The sequence below is a fragment of the Anomalospiza imberbis genome, chromosome 7 (genome assembly GCF_031753505.1).
Source record: "Anomalospiza imberbis isolate Cuckoo-Finch-1a 21T00152 chromosome 7, ASM3175350v1, whole genome shotgun sequence".
Taxonomy (NCBI): Eukaryota; Metazoa; Chordata; class Aves; order Passeriformes; family Viduidae; genus Anomalospiza; species Anomalospiza imberbis.
Genome location: NC_089687.1, coordinates 1889351 through 1905545, shown reverse-complemented (window position 1 = coordinate 1905545; position 16195 = coordinate 1889351).

The following is a 16195-nucleotide window of genomic DNA, read 5'->3' as shown; positions in this document are numbered from 1 at the left end:
CTCCTGCATTTCACCTGTGCTGCAGCCAGGGTTGAGCAGCCAGAGGGACATTCCTGGAATTCCAAAGGAGCCAGGTGGGCTCTAAAGGTTGGCACAGGGATTTAGAACCTGTTCTATGGGAATTTGGGAAGCCGAGATCCCACAGGAGCTGCTCTTTCATCCGTCACTCCCCAGATTTCACCTGTGCTGCAGCAAGAGGCACATCCCTGGAATTCCAACAGAGCACAGGGATTCAAGCAGGATTAAGGAACTCAGCTAATTAATTTGCAGACTGCTTTAGATTAATTCCCAGTGCTGATTAATTCCCACCAGCACACGGATACAGAAGGATGGGAAAGGCTCTCTCCAGGTGGGAATAAATCCCAAGGAAGAGAGGGAAAGCAGCAAGGACTGCCTGGAAGCATCACTGGGGGTGCCATCACTTTTCCATGGGCAAATCTCCAGGTCTCCCTGGAATTCCTGGCTGGATGCAAAGCCCTGGGACTGCTGGAAGTGTTTCCATCCCCATTCCTCAACAGCTCCTTGCCACTAATAACCCATTCCCTAATTAACGTCTGCCCTCTGCTTTTCCAGGTGTAAACCAGTGGAAGGTGAGTGGGAATAGGAATAGGAATAGGAATAGGAATAGGAATAGGAATAGGAATAGGAATAGGAATAGGAATAGCTGTGGGGCCATCAGATCCCTCCAGGAGCAGGATTTGTGTGCCAGTAATAAAAACACCAATAAATAAATAAAATCAATCAAGAAATATTCCCCCCAGCCTGTACTCAGGGAAAATAAACAACAATTCCTGCCAGCTGGGAGGGAATATTATGGGCTGTGGGCTCATAATTTTCCTCCAGCTCTTGCCAAGACCTCAGGGATTTCTTGCTCCCCTGGCCAGGGGATCCCATTCCAGGCACCAGCTCCATTCATCCAATGAGGGAATTTCCCCTGAGGACAAAGTTCTTCCAGGTGGGAACAATTCCCCTGAGGACAAAGTTCTTCCACCTGGGAACAATTCCCCTGAGGACAAAGTTCTTCCAGGTGCAGCCACTCCAGGATGTTTGCTGCCAGGAGTTATTTTAAGCCTCCATGGTGGGAATGCTGTCATTTCCTTTCCTGTGAGGTTTTCCAGCTTTCGGGCCACGTTCTATTGTTTGCCAGAGCCACCCAGGTGTGCAGAGACCCCCAAATTCACACTGGGATCGCAGAATACTTGGAGTTGGAAGGGATCCTCAAGGATCATCCAATCCCACTCGCAGAGCTGCACTCGACATCCCAAAAAATCAATCCCTGTTCCCAAGAGAGTTGTGGGGCAGCTGCCAGGGCTGGGACTTCAAAGGCACGCCAGGCCTGGCAGTGGGACATCCAATTTCTCATTCCTGGGAGAAAAAGGAGAGCATTCCCATTTTGCCAAGCACATCCACAATCCCTGTGCACAATCCCATCCTCCTGCCCGCCTGGATGTGCTGGCTGCTCCAGGGATGAGGCCATTGGGAGCTCTCACAGAATTCCAGAATCCCAAATGGTTTGGGGTGGGAAGGACATCAAGGATTATCCTGTTCCACCCCTCTGGGCAGGGACAATTCCATTGTCCCAGAGTGCTCCAAACCCCATCCAACCTAGCCTTGGGCACTTCCAGGGATGGGACAGCCATGGCTTCTCTGGGAATTCCATTCCTCCCCACCTTCCCAGGGAAGGATTTTCTCCTAAAATCTCCTCATTAATCACAGAAGGCTGGGGACTCCCCCACCTGTGTCCCTGGAAGGGGCTCAGATCCTTCCTTCCCCCAGCCAGATCCAGCCCTGTGACATTTTTTCCCTCACAAGAAAGAGAGGGAAGATCCCAGATCAAAAACCCAAATATTTTCCTTCCTGCAGCTCCCAGTGAAGCTTTATAAATCATCCTAGATAAACACGGACAATCGAATCTTTGTTTGCAGATCCTGTGCAGGCTCTGATATCCCAGAATTTCTAAATCCTGCCTGGTGCAATCCAGAGCCTGCCAAGAAAATCCCTTCAGGCCCGGGCTGCTTCCAGCAGAGGAGATGGGAACAGGGCTGCACAAATATTCCACTTTTTTGGCCACTTCCCACTCTTTTTGCAAAGCCAAGCAAGTTTCCTCATGGAGATGGGAGCAGCAGATCCCAAGCCTGGATGGGTTTTGGTCCTGAGTGGTGCGATGGGATCCCACAGCCCCGTCCCACTGTTGGCTTTGTTGTTTTTCATGGGAACAAACACCGGGATTTTTTTCCCTGAGGTTGAGGGAAATGAGCCATTCTTGGGGCAGCCACCTGGGAAAAGCAACACCTGCCCTGGGAAATATCCCACAGCAGCTGGGCTGGGCCTGTCCAGGGTTTTCTGCTTTCCGTGGGGGATCCTCAGTGCCCTGATTTTGTGGAAAATTGGGGCTGTAAAGCAGAAACCTTGCTGAGTATTCCCAAAGGAATGTGAATCTGGTGGATCATGAAGGAGGAGAAGCCCGAGTGAGCCTAAAGGATTTTCCTGATGTCCTAAACCCCGTCACAGCCCAGGTTTGGAGGCAGAAATTGTGGGATGAAGTGCAATAAACCCCATATTCCTCATGGCTCCTCTGCCATCCCACCTTCCCAGAATCCCAGACTGGTTTGGGGTGGAAGGGACCAAACCCACCCCATTCCATGGGCAGGGACACCTTCCACTACCCCAGGGTGCCCCAAACCAGATCCTTTTGGAGGAGAGTGGGAATGGGGCAGGAATAGGAATAGGAATAGGAATAGGAATAGGAATAGGAATAGGAATAGGAATAGGAATAGGAATAGGAATAGGAATAGGAATAGGAATAGGAATAGGAATAGCTGTGGGGCCATCAGATCCCTCCAGGAGCAGGATTTGTGTGCCAGTAATAAAAACACCAATAAATAAACAAAATCAATCAAGAAATATTCCCCCCAGCCTGCACTCAGGGAAAATAAACAACAATTCCTGCCAGCTGGGAGGGAATATTATGGGCTGTGGGCTCATAATTTACCTCCAGCTCTTGCCAAGCCCTCAGGGATTTCTTGCTCCCCTGGCCAGGTGATCCCATTCCAGGCACCAGCTCCATTCATCCAATGAGGGAATTTCCCCTGAGGACAAAGTTCTTCCACCTGGGAACAATTCCCCTGAGGACAAAGTTCTTCCAGGTGGGAACAATTCCCCTGAGGACAAAGTTCTTCCAGGTGGGAACAATTCCCCTGAGGACAAAGTGCTGTGGGGCAAAGGAAGGTGAAGGATCGCTTAAATTTTGAGCAAAAAAACCTGCTCAATCCCCAATTTCTGGTTTTTATTAGGGATGCGTCATCCGAAAATAAAAGCAAATAATGTTGGAAAGGGCAACTTTTCCTCCTGGAATGCTGAAAGGAGCAGGGCAGGGCTGCAGCCCCAGGAGCAGTCATTAATAGGGTCCCTTAACCCCTGGGGCGGGTGCAACAAAACCCAGATTTATAAACCAGGAGCATCCCAACCTATAATCCCTTGGCAAAACAGGGATTAGAGTCAGTGGACTCCAAAAATTCCCTAAATAGGTGGGAAAAAAGGAGTGTAGGTTCCTCTTCTCTTGCAGTTTTATTTTCACTGCGTTTTGACATCTTTCTCTTTGCTGATTGTCTTGGGCTGGAAAAATCTTCGGGGGTTGAGAGTGCAAGCCATGAATCTGTCATTCCTTAGAGCCCTCAGGTTTTGGTGTCCCTTTGGACGGCTCCAAATCCAGGGAATGCAGAGAGCTGGGAGTGCTCTGCTCTTCCAAAACTGAGCCAAAAAAGCGCTCAAGCCCCAGTTCCTGATTTTTCTTGGGAAAGTAAAAGAAAATAATCTTGGAAAAGGCTGCAGTGGCCGGTGAGGCTGGAAAAGCTCCGAGGTGCCAAGGAAAGTGCCCTGTTAGGGGAATGTGAGATTAGGGAAATGCAATGGATTTGCAATTTCCTTTTTCAAATTTCCGTCCTTAATAATTATTTTAGCAAATATTTATAATATTTGGTAAATGCATTACTAAATTATTAAATCTATTGCCAAATTATGAAATATATTATATTAAATACATTATTAAATATTATTTAGTATTATAATTTAGCTTTTATTTTATGATAAATTATTAAAGATATTACTAAAACGTATATTTAAATATATTGTATTATTATAAAATATATATTTTATATAATATATATTATATATTATATATTATATTTATATATTATATATTATGTGTTATATATTGTATATTATATATTATATATATAGGAAATATATAATTTACTAAAATTAGTAAGTATTTATTATATTTAACTTTCCTTCCTTAATTCCCATTCTGGGGGTGGCCAGGCCCTTCATTTACAGGAAGCCCTTTGCAGCTGCTCCCTGGTGGAGATGCTCTTTGTCACGAGCCTGGAAGGGGATCCTGGCTGCAGCGAGTCCCTGTTCCCTCAGATCATTTTTAATCTAAGCCTGGCTCAGCTGGGAAGGGCTGATAAACCCCTCTGCCCCTGACAAACAGGGCTCTAATCCCTCTTTTCCCATTTCTCTTTTCCATTTGTCTCCCGACGACCCCAGTGGATTAAAAATGATCCGTCCCGGAGCTGGAGCTTTGCTTTGAAACTTCCCTAAATCCTGGATTGAGCCTGGGCTCCCGGGAAAGGTCAGCAGCTCCCTCCCACAACATCCTAAAGCCTGACATTTTTAGGGATTTGATTTCCTGGCCGCCCATTCCCGAGGAAATCCTTTGCTGGGAGGGGGCTCTGGGATTTTGGAGGGATGGACGCAAGGGAATCCCTCCTGAGGAGGGTTGGGAGCAGGAATAACAAAATCTGATGGCTGGATTTGGGATCTGGGCACGTTCTGCTGACATTTTCCCTCAATCATGAGACCCTGGCTCAATTCTCCTGTGATTTTGGCCTGGATTTTGCTCTAAAATAGAGGTTTTTAGCCCAAATTTAAGCTAAATTTACCAGACAACCTTTCCCACTCTCCACCTGGGTGAGAGAACCATAGAGTTCATCCCTTCCACTTCTGGAAAATCCCATTGGCAAACGAGTTTTGTGGTTTTCCTGGGAAGATGAGGCTCCTCTGACCCACAAATCCCAAAGAGGGCCTTTATTTCTCTTCTTTTCCCACATTTTATCCCGTGGCTAAAGGATGAAGGAGCTCGGGGCTGCTCTGGCTGAGGTTCACAGACCTCCCAAAATATTCCAAACTGCAGGGGAAGCCTGGGGGGTCCTCATGGAAAAGGCCACCCCGTGGTGGGACCTCCCACGGTGGCAGTTGCTCCATGTCCAGCCACGGCTTCCGGGACAAGCAAAGACATCACAGCTAATCAATCCTTAATTAACTGGAGCAGGAGGAGTGGAGAAGGATGTGGGAACAGAGCTGAACTTCCTCAGAAAAATTGCTGCCTGCTCCTGGTGAGCTGGAAACGGGAGTGTGAGGAAAAGGGGTGTCACAGCCTGAGCCAAAACATTGCTAAAATCACATTTTTCCCTGGAATAAACCATCCAAGCTGGGCCAGGAAGGATAAAAAAGAGCCTTTACACAGCCCCAAGTAGAGCAAACCCACTCAGCTTTGCTGCCTTTATATAAAATTTGGGTGAGAATGAAATAATTCCACATTCAACTTGTCCTCCTTGGCTTGAGACTGATTTTCTGAATAATTCTTGCCACTTTTGGGACCGACGCTGTTTAATGGCAACGAGAAATATCCAAAATTGCTCAGCCCCAAACACCCCTGGGGTTGTCAGGAGATGAAGAAGATGAAGAAGATGTTAATAAATTAATAATAATAATGTTGTCTTGATGTGCACCAAAAGCCATCCCAAATAACGCCACTATTCCCATGTTTCAATCCTGATTCCTATTTTGGTTTTATTACTATAAAAGGATTTTTATCCAATTGCATTAAATATTCTCCTGTAGCCTACACAGCCAGGAGAAACAAAACTTTCATGGGATCATGGGATCATGGAATGGTTTGGGTTGGAAAGGAGCTTAAAACTCACCCCAATCCAGCCCTGCCATGGCAGGGACACCTTCCACTGTCCCAAATTGCTCCAACCTGGCCTTGGACACTTCCAGAAATCCAGGGCAGCTACAGCTGCTCTGGGAATTCCAGCCCAGCCAGGAATTCCCAGTTCCCAATCTCCCACCCATCCCTGCCCTCTGGCAGTGGGAGCCATTCCCTGGGTCCTGTCCCTCCAGCCCTTGTCCCCAGTCCCTCTCCAGCTCTCCTGGAGCCCTTCAGGCCCTGCAAGGGGCTCTGAGCTCTGCCTGAATCCTTCCCTTCTCCAGGGAAACATTCCCAGCTCGTCCACATGGAAAAAAAAAAGACAGGAAAAACATTTAGGCAGATGTATCAAATATTTTAAAATTTCAAGGAAAACTTTAAATCCCTGCAGGACAGAGCGTTGGAATGGGGGGTGAACAAGAGGAATGGCACCCCCCGGGTGTTCTACCTTGGGAATGGCTCCCCAAAATCCCTTTCCAATGGGAAAACACTCTGGGATGGGAGCTGAGCCCCAGGAACTCCAGCAGCTCTTCCCCTGCGCCCCTCAGGCTGCTTCCCACCAAACATCTTCTCCTCACCGATGGAATTCTGGCACATCCTCACTCTCCAGGTTGGAATAACCACCCCAGCTCGACATTCCAGGTGAAATTCCTGTGCTGACACCTCCTGCAGGGAGGAACAGATCGGGATCAGGCTGGAAGGGAGAATTCCCCAGGAGAAATCCTGGCTTTTCCTGGAACCAGGTGTTTTTGAGGACTCTCGGCACACAGATCTTGACCTGCTCACCTCCCAGAGCAGGCAAAGCCTTCTCCAGGTTGCCCAGCTCTGTTTGGATTTGTTTTTTTTGGGAATAAAGGTGTTTGGCACTCCCAAACCCACCGTAAACAGAGATAAATATGTGACTGTTCCCAGGAATTCCAAGCCCTTGTTTGCTCTCAGTCCAGCTGAGCTTCCAAACTCCCAAATTACCGGGATCTGCTGGAGACTCCTTCAGCAGCACAAAGGCTCCCGTTCAGGGAGTTCCAAGGAAACAATCCAAGAAAATAATCCAAGAAAATGTTCCTTCTTGAGCTCCCAGCCCTGTTTGCTCAGGGAGATTTATCCATTCATGGAATGCTGATAAGGGGAGATGTCTCCACATCAGCACCTCGTGGAGAACCCGCTCCCATTTTAAATCACAGCCTTAAACCCCTTGGTTTTTGTTGTTTGGTTGTTTTTTTCCCTTTTTTCCCTGGCGTGTTTTCAGCTGCAGTTGGTTTCTAATGAGGAGATGACGCCAGTTCCCTGCTTGCAATTAAAGGATTTGTCCTTGAGGAGAGAGGGGAGTCGGGATGACAGGGATGGAGAGGAGGGAAAAACAAAGCTCTTCACTCAGGGCAGCATCGACACCTCCGGATCAATTCCACCTGCTCACTGCTGAATATTTTTGCATCCTTCACCCTCCCTCTCGCTGAAAACAAAACATCTCTGGAGGTGTCTGCTGCAGCTGCAGGGCAGGTGGAAACCAATTCTCTGCTAAAAAAATGGAAACATTCCTTCTCTTCGGGAAGGCTTTGGGATGAAGGATTTCATCTCTTTCCTGGCCAAGGCTCCAATTTGTGGTGATTTAACAGCACTTGAGAGGAGGAGGAGGCCAATGAAATGCTCATTCCAGGTGGAAATCACAGCAGAGTTGCAAATACGTATTTAAGTATCAAAATGGGATAAAATGATGGAGGAAAAATATCAGGAAATAGAAAACAAACATTTCCACTTGAAGGCAAAAATGGAATAAAAACATTTCACAAAAATAAATCAACTCTGCTTAACCAAAGCAATGCTAGCTCACAATTCCTTTTGTTTAGATGCTCTTCTTCCATCCAAAAATCCAGAGTTCTTGTCAGCAGCAGCAGAAATATTCCCCCAAATTCTCTCCCAGGTAATGAACAGGTTGAAACAACCTGACAAAAATAATTCCAGCCTTCCCACAGGGATAATGTGCCCTGATAACACCGTGCAGGGCCCTGCAATTCTACACAGGGAGAAATCTCTGCCGAGGAAAACTGAATTTATCTCTCATGGTGGTTTTCCTGTGGTGGTCCTGATGGAAAAGGGATGGGTTTGGAGCAAAAACCTGGGATTTTTATAAAAATCCGAATAGAAATAGATATAAATATTTTAAAATGTAAAATATATATTTAAAATAGATATAGTATATTATACATTTTATATATTTATAATAAAATACGTAATATATATAATAGATACATATAAATTATATATAAAAATTATATATATAAATATATATATTAAAGGATTAGGGATATATATGTATAAAAATATAAAATTAGATTTTTCTATCATATCCCTACACTGATTTTCAATGGAAGCCCCAGCTGCTGATGGCTGAGCCAGAGGTTAAATCTGGAAAAGCTGCTGCCAAAAAGAGAGGAATTTCTCTGTGTCCATCCATTGCTGACTGGGAGCTCCCCCCACGCTGGAATTCCCACCTGGCTGCTCCAGGGATGGCTTTGATTGGTTTGATGAGGGAGCTTTACTGGGATGTTATTGTCAATGTAGGTGAACCTGGTGGGAAGAAAGGATGATGTTTGGTTTAATTCAGAAGGCTGAATGAATTCTTTATTATAACATACTATAAAACATTAGTATACTATTTAAAGGAGATATTAAAGTTATATATTTACTTTTTTTAACTACTATATCTAATTTACTATTAACTCGTGACCCTCTCTCGGAAGTTTAGATACAGGTGGATTTGATTGGCAATTAGGTTTAAACAATCTTTACTAGAATCTAATTAAGCAATCACCCCAGGTAAACAATTCTCTAAACACATTTTACATGGGAAAAACAAGGAGTAGAAATAGAAATTGGTTTCTCTTTCTTCTCTCTGTGTTTTTCTATGAAAAAAATTTGAGAGAGAAAAAAATGTACCTACCACAGGATGTGTCTGATCAGCTCCCCAGGCTGGGCTTGGTGCAGCTGAGCCTGGCTTAGCAAAGCTCTGCTGGGGCTTTGCAAAGAGCAGCTCCAGCCTGGCAGGGAAATCTCAGCATGCTATTTTTGGGAGGTTCGAAAGAGCTGGACCATCCCACAGGATTCAGGTGCATGGGATGGGCTTAAGAGCCTTCTCCAGGCAGGATTTTTTGTTTCCAGTTCTTTTCCATCCCTAAAATTCTAATTAAACATCTCCCTCTCTGGCTTAATTGCTGCCAAACCTGGCCTGAGATGTATTTAAACACTTTTTGTCAGCAAAGCCAGTGCAGTTTGACCACAGCAGAGTTCGGGTTTATTTTCAATGATCATTATAAACATATAAATTATGGCTTCACTTCTTGGTGGAATTCCTAATTCCAGTTCCTGCTGTTCTCCAGGTCCAGAATCGAGTTATCCTAGGAAAGATGCAGAAGATCCTTGAACATTTTTAAATGAAAATTCTAGTGGTTTGGGGAAGAAAAAAAATCCCTGACTTTTCCCAAAGCTGAATGCCAAAATTCCCAGGTGTTTCCAGCCAGCACCGCTCCCAGTCTGGGATTAAATCCTTTGCTGTACCTGTTGGATCTTTTCTAATTTAAGGGTTATTTTTAAATATTAACAGTTATTAATTGGAGCTGGGAAATAGAGGAGACCAGGAATATAATCCCAATAATCTGTTCTCCACCTCTGTGGGGTTTTGGTTTGGTTACAGGATGGCCCAAAGGATCCAAGCACCAGGAGCACGAGGATGTGCATGGTGACACCATCAAGCTGGAAAAGAAAATGGATTTTCCTCGATTTAATCTCACTTTCCAATATCTGAACATTGAGGGTTATGGATTTTTCCTCACACAGAGGAAAGTCTGTAGGTTTGGATAATTTCCAATGTCCCCAGAAGATTCCTCCAGGTTCAAGGCTGGGTTTGCTCCCGTGCTTCCATCAGGGCACATCCCGGGATGTCCTCGGGATGGGAATGGGATGGTTCAGCCCAGGCTGGGGTTGATATTCCCTGCAAAGAGCCAAAGTTCAGGGCTGAGTCAGGCAGCTCCTCCTTGGCCATGCAGGTGCACAGTTTTGCCCTTTGCCCACGGACAGCCAGACCGGGAATGTGCAAATCCCTTGAGCTTTCTCCACCAGAACATCCCAGCCAGAGGGGTTTATCCCAGCAATGGTGAAATCTTGGATTTTATTGGCTTTTTATGCAAAATTCTCACTTTTTTTTTCCTAGAAGGCAAAACAAAAGGGTGAAAATGAGGTTTTTCCTCCGAGCAGTGAATCTCCAGCCCTAAGGGGTCACCCAGAAGTGACCCTTTTCCCTGAGAAAGGGCAGGATTTTTGCCTGTGACATTCCCATGAAAGTTTTGTCTGGTCTGCTTTTCCCAGTCTCAAGTGGGGAGGATTTGCTGGAGCTCTGGTTTGTGTCAAGGCCTCGCTGCCAGCCCGGCTTTAATCCCCAGCTCTGGGAGGGATTATTACATTTAGGCAGGAGTGAAATAAAGAAGGAAGACAAATAATCTCCACTGAAAGGAAAAGAACAGCTCACCAGGCTCTGCTGGCTCCGAGTGGAGCCATCCCGGCGGGATTTGGGGGAGCTGGGAATCACAGCGGGGTTGTGGACAGAGAGGGAAGATTTTGGAACTCAAAGAGAAGAAATTTAGGTGGGAGATTAGGAAGAAACTCTTCCTGTGAAGGTGGGGAGGGACAGGGATGGGATTCCCAGAGAAGCTGGGGCTGCCACATCCCTGGAATGTCCAAGGCTTGGAGCAATTTGGGATAGTGGGAGGTGTCCCAGAGACTCACAGTCTCTTCCAGCCCCAATGGAAAAAAGACTCCATGGAAAATCCAAAATATTCTAAGTGTCTATTTTATTCCTATTCTACTTTTTCTGCTGGGTTCTGTTTGGTGGAATGATGGATACCTGTGAGAAAACAGGGAATGGGCTCCTGGCACCATCCCGGACCCACTCCATGTGCTGGAATTCCTGGGGCTGGAACCAGAGGAATTCTCAGGAGAAGCCCCACAGCACATCCCCCAAACCAATCAACCTCTGCCCCCGCCCAGGAAATCACATTCTGTTTGTTTGTTTGTTTTGAAAATTCAATTAAAATATCCCAGGCGATTATTAATTATTCCCAGGCATTTCCTCCTGGAATGGCTTTGCCTGGTGGGAAAATGCAAGGAGGGAAGAGTCTTTGACTCTGTCCTTGCTCGAAGATTCCCCTTTCATTAGCCCCGGCTTAATGAGGCTGGGTTTAAAGCAGGTGTGAAGTGCAATCAGAGCAGAATTGTCTGGGGCCCTGCTCAGTTAACCTTTGCCTTCGTGCATGGCTTGGCTGATTAATTAATCAGCGATTGATAACGACCTTCAGCCCTGCAGAGGATCAGCACCTTCTCCTTTTAGGCACCCACACAATCAGCTCTGGCAAGGAGCTCATTTCCTGGTGCTAAACTGGGATTTGGGATGCAGACAGAGAGAGGGATGGGAATATTTGTGTTTATCAGAGACGAATATTGATGATTCAGTCTTTCAAAGGATGTGTGGTGAATTTATAGACGCTCTGTGTGTCTATAAAAATGAAAATGAGGAAGGAGAGAATGGCCTCGAGTAGCGCCAGGGGAGGTTTAGGTGAGATAATGGGAGGAATTTCTTCCTGGAAAAGGTAGAGCTGCCCAGGGCAGTGGTGGAATCCCCATCCTTGGGGGGATTTGGGGCCTTGTGTAAGAAACAGTGAATTTTTAATGGAATCATGGAAAGGTTTGGATTGGGATTGTGAAGATCACCCAGTCCCACCCCTGCCCTGGCAGGGACACAATCCACCATCCCAGTTTGATCCCAGCCTTGTCCAACCTGGCCTTGGACACTTCCAGTTGCACTTTTCTGACCGGGTTGGGAACAGCTCCGAGTGGGATCCCGGGAATTGTGCTTCCTCTCCCTATTTCAGTGCTCTCCAGGAGCTCAGGCAGGGTGGGAATCACCAAGAATAAGTCATTTCCCAAGAAATCCTTTAAAAACCACTTGGGTATTTCCTGACTCACTTGTACACATCAATGTCCATGGGAACATCTACGTGAACATCCATGTCAACATCCATATCAACATCCATGTAAACATCCATGTGAATATCCATGTGAACATCCATGTGAATATCCATGTAAACATCCATGTGTGAATATCCATGTCAACATCCATGTGTGAATATCCATGTCAACATCCATGTCAACATCCATGTGAACATCCACATGTCAACATCCATGTAAACATCCATGTGTGAATATCCATGTCAACATCCATGTGAACATCCACATATCAACATCCATGTGAACATCCATGTGTCAACATCCATGTGAACATCCATGTGTCAACATCCATGTCTTCCCTGCCCAGAGTGTACCCATGGGGATCAGCTGGGTTTGGAAGGTACCTGCAGGACTCCTTGCACTCCAGCAGCAGCAGGACATCAAAAGTCTTTCCTTTTTTTCAGGAAATCTTCTTTTTTCCCCTGTTTTTCCCCCCTCCCAGGCCAGCTGCTGCCCATCCATCAGTGGCAGGGTTTCCGTGAAATGAATGAGGATGATGGATGTGGCTCCCTGTTGTCACTCCAGGTTGGATGGGGCTTGGAGCAACGGGGGCTGGTGGAAATGTCACTGCCCATGGCACTAAATGACCTTGAAAGGTCCCTTTCACCCCAAACCATCCTCTGATCCTCTGTGAAGGGATTAAAGCTGGATCCCAGCGGGAAGGGAGATCCAAAGTCACTGCTGGGCCCCTTCCCAGAGCCACAGGAAACCATCTCATGAATTTCCCTCAAATCCAGGTTCTTGGCTTGATTTTAAGCTGCAGAACCAGTCCAGGCTCCAAGCCAGGCCCAGCTCATCCCCAACAGCCCAGCCTTGCTAATCCAGGCACTCAGCATTATCCTGGAATAAAGGATAACAGAGAGGAAAGCCTGTGTTCCCTCCTGGAGATGTGTCTGTCTGCATGGCTGCCCCACAGTGCTGGTGGCACTGATTTTATTGTCCTGTCACACCAGGAGATGGATTTATCCCAGTTTTCCACAGCAGCAGGGATGCTCCTGTGGGCTGTGCCAGGTGGGAGCAGGCAGGGAAAAGCCTCCTCCAGCATTGCCAGTGGAGGAGTTGGTAGCAAATTAAGTCTGGAAGGGTTTTTTTTTTCCCCATCACTGCATCACCCCCTCCTGTCCCTGAAGGTCTGGAATGACTCTGGGAGGCTGCTGGAAGCAGAGCCCCAGCTCCTCTGCTGATTTACAAGCAGATTGTGCCTGGAAAGGGGATGTTTAAGGAAAAGCATGCATGGGGAAGGTCTGGTTTTCCCAAATGAACTCAGTGGCTGCAGGAACACGGCCACACACAGCAAAGCCAGGCCTTGAGGGGGTGGAGGCACCCAGGCTGCCCCAGAAATGTTGATTTTTGTATGAACCGTGAGTAAACACAGAGATAAAAATGATCTACACATCCCTGGGAAATGCAGCCCACCAGGAAATCCAGCTGGAGCAGCTCCTTCCTACCTGTGCTGCGGAAAAGGAGCAGAAAAATGGAAAAGGAAAGTCTACCCTGGCAGGCAGAGTAGCATCAGTCAGCTTTTAATTTCAGCTGCTCATTAGCTCATTTATTAGTCCATTGACTGAACCCAATGGTGCGGCACTCCTCACCCTCCCAGGAATATAAATTGGGACCCCTGTTAGGCCAGTGATGTGGACACCACCTCTTTGCAGCAGGAACGTGGCTTTTCCCTGCTCTGGAGCTAAAATAAATCAGGATTAATTCCTTTTGGAGCTTCCAGAGCCAGATGCATCCTGGCCATGCCCGTGCCTGACATCTGCCCATTAAAGTTGTGCAGAGATGCAGATCTGTAAATGTAATTACACTGCTCAGCTCTAATTTCCAGCTCTCATTTAACAACTGACTTAGCAGCATCCATACAATTCCAGTCCCATGGTTAATTCATGAGGATGCACAACTCCAGAATAAACTCAAAATCCTCAGAGATTCCCCTGATGAACTGGGGAAAATTCCTAAGGGAATGTGGAGTGAGGGGGTGCTGGTCCAGGGGCTGAGCCTGGCTTGGAGCTGCTTTCCCAGAGAAAATTCCAGCCTGGGATGTGCTGCTTTGGCCACCATGTCCTTGATTTAGGAGACCTGGGCAGTGAATTCCTGGAGATCCATTTCTCTGGAGATTTTAGGATTATGAACCCAGCGAGATGTGTTTGTTTTACCACCAAACACAAATCCTGGCTGTGCTTGGGCTTATTCCTGATCCTGCCTGATGGGAAACGCTGCCCTTTGATCCCTGGGATCCAGCTCAGGCTGGGAGCAGATCCAGCTCTGGAAAAGAAGCCAGAGTTTCACCCCTCTGAGGCTGAAACACCTTTATAAATCCTCTTTATCTTCTGCATCACAGGAAAAAATGAGTTTTTTGGTGCTGTTCCTGTATCATAGAATGCCAGAATCCCGGGATGATTTGGGATGGAAGGGGTTTAAAACCCATCCCATTGATAAGCAGGGACACCTTCCACAAACCAGCAGGACCCAAACCCCCTCAGGTGCAGGACCCTTCATTTATTTCCTATTCAACACACCGATGTATTTTTCCATGTTAATTCATTTTTCCTTAAGAACGCATCTAACTATTTCCATTTTTCCCATTTAATGCATTCTCCTGCTTCAAATCTCTCTCCTATTTCAGTGCCTTCTCCTATTCCAATGAATTCCCTCCCAGAGAGTCTTCCCCGGAGCTCCTGCTGCATCCAGGACAAGCAGCCACCCCGATCCTGCTTTTTCCAGGGTCCATCCCTGCCTGGGGACTTCTCCCGCATCTGCTCCCGGTCCCACCCATCCCTGTTTAATCTTTGGGAGCTGACTCACCGGGAAACGCCGGCCTCATCTGCCGGGAATGTTAAACAGAGCCTTTTTAAACAAGGGATGGAAGAAAGCGACCATCTGGCCGCAGGAAAACGTGCAGCTTCCCTCTTTCTGCTGGGAAAAGGACACAGGGACCGAGGCCAAGCCGTGCCAGCGCCGCGGCTCCCCCACCCAAGGCGCTGCCCCAGGTTTTGTCCCCAAAGCCACTCCAGCTCTGATGGAAGGGTTGTCATGGCAATAACCCCCGGATCAAACAATCCCGGGGAATTTGATGGGGATTAAAGCCCCAGGAGTCTGGAGAAGTGAGCCAAGAGGTGCCCTGGGAGCCGCTGGCACCTGCGCTCCGGCTGCTGCTGCCACATCCCTCCATCCCAGCCTGGGACTAAGCCTCTCCTCATGCCTCAGGTTTTGGCTTTTATTTAATTTTTCAGGTCCTGTGCTGCTTTAGTGTGCAGCTCTGAGCTTCACATTCAGTGTTGCTGAGCTCTCTGCACAGAGCAGGGAGACAAAACAATTCCTTCTCCAGCTGGGCACCAAGGACAAATGATCCCAATCCCAGCCCAGGAGCACAAACACCGTGGGCTGGAGAGAGAAAAACAAGCAGGATGGGACTCGATCACCTAAAGCTGGAACTGGACAATGAACTGCAATGTGCCAATGGAGCAGAGCTGATCCCAGTGAGAGCCCCCGGGAGCGCTCGTGCATTTTGGGACCATTTGGGTTCATCTTGGGTGCAGCCCTGGCTGGGCTCTGGTGCTGCCCAAGGTGGATCCATGGAGGAGATCCTTTTAATGGATCCCTGCTTTATTCTGTGACTCTGCCCAGCCTCTGCTCTAGGGCAGCCTGCTCAAGGCATCACCCCCATTCCCAGGGCAATTCCTGGCTGGCCAGTGGGTCAGGAGGAGGATTTGCTCACTCACCCCAAACTCTGTTTAAGGGTTAAAGCCAGGCCTCACTTTTCCTTTTTGCTCCTGCAGCAGAAATGTAAAAATGGGAAAGAGCAGCTGGAAAATCCCAAATGCTGGATTGGGGAGCAGCCGTTGCACAGAATCAGCTTTTCTTTCTGATTATTCTGAAATTATCTTTCTGCTGGGATCAGGGACTGAGGAAAAGCCCCATCTCAGCAGCTCCCAAAACCAGATTACAGAGGGAGTGGGGGAACTGGCTCTGATTTATCTCTGTGCTCGCTCAGCCCATCCCAAATCCCAAACCACCACTCCAGCTCTCCCACCTCTCCTAGCAGGGACCTGCCCAACCTGCTCTTCCTTTATTTATCCCACAGGCATTGCTGACTTCCCTGTGATGCTACAAATCCATGGGGAAAACACCCAGAGCTGTCAATAATTC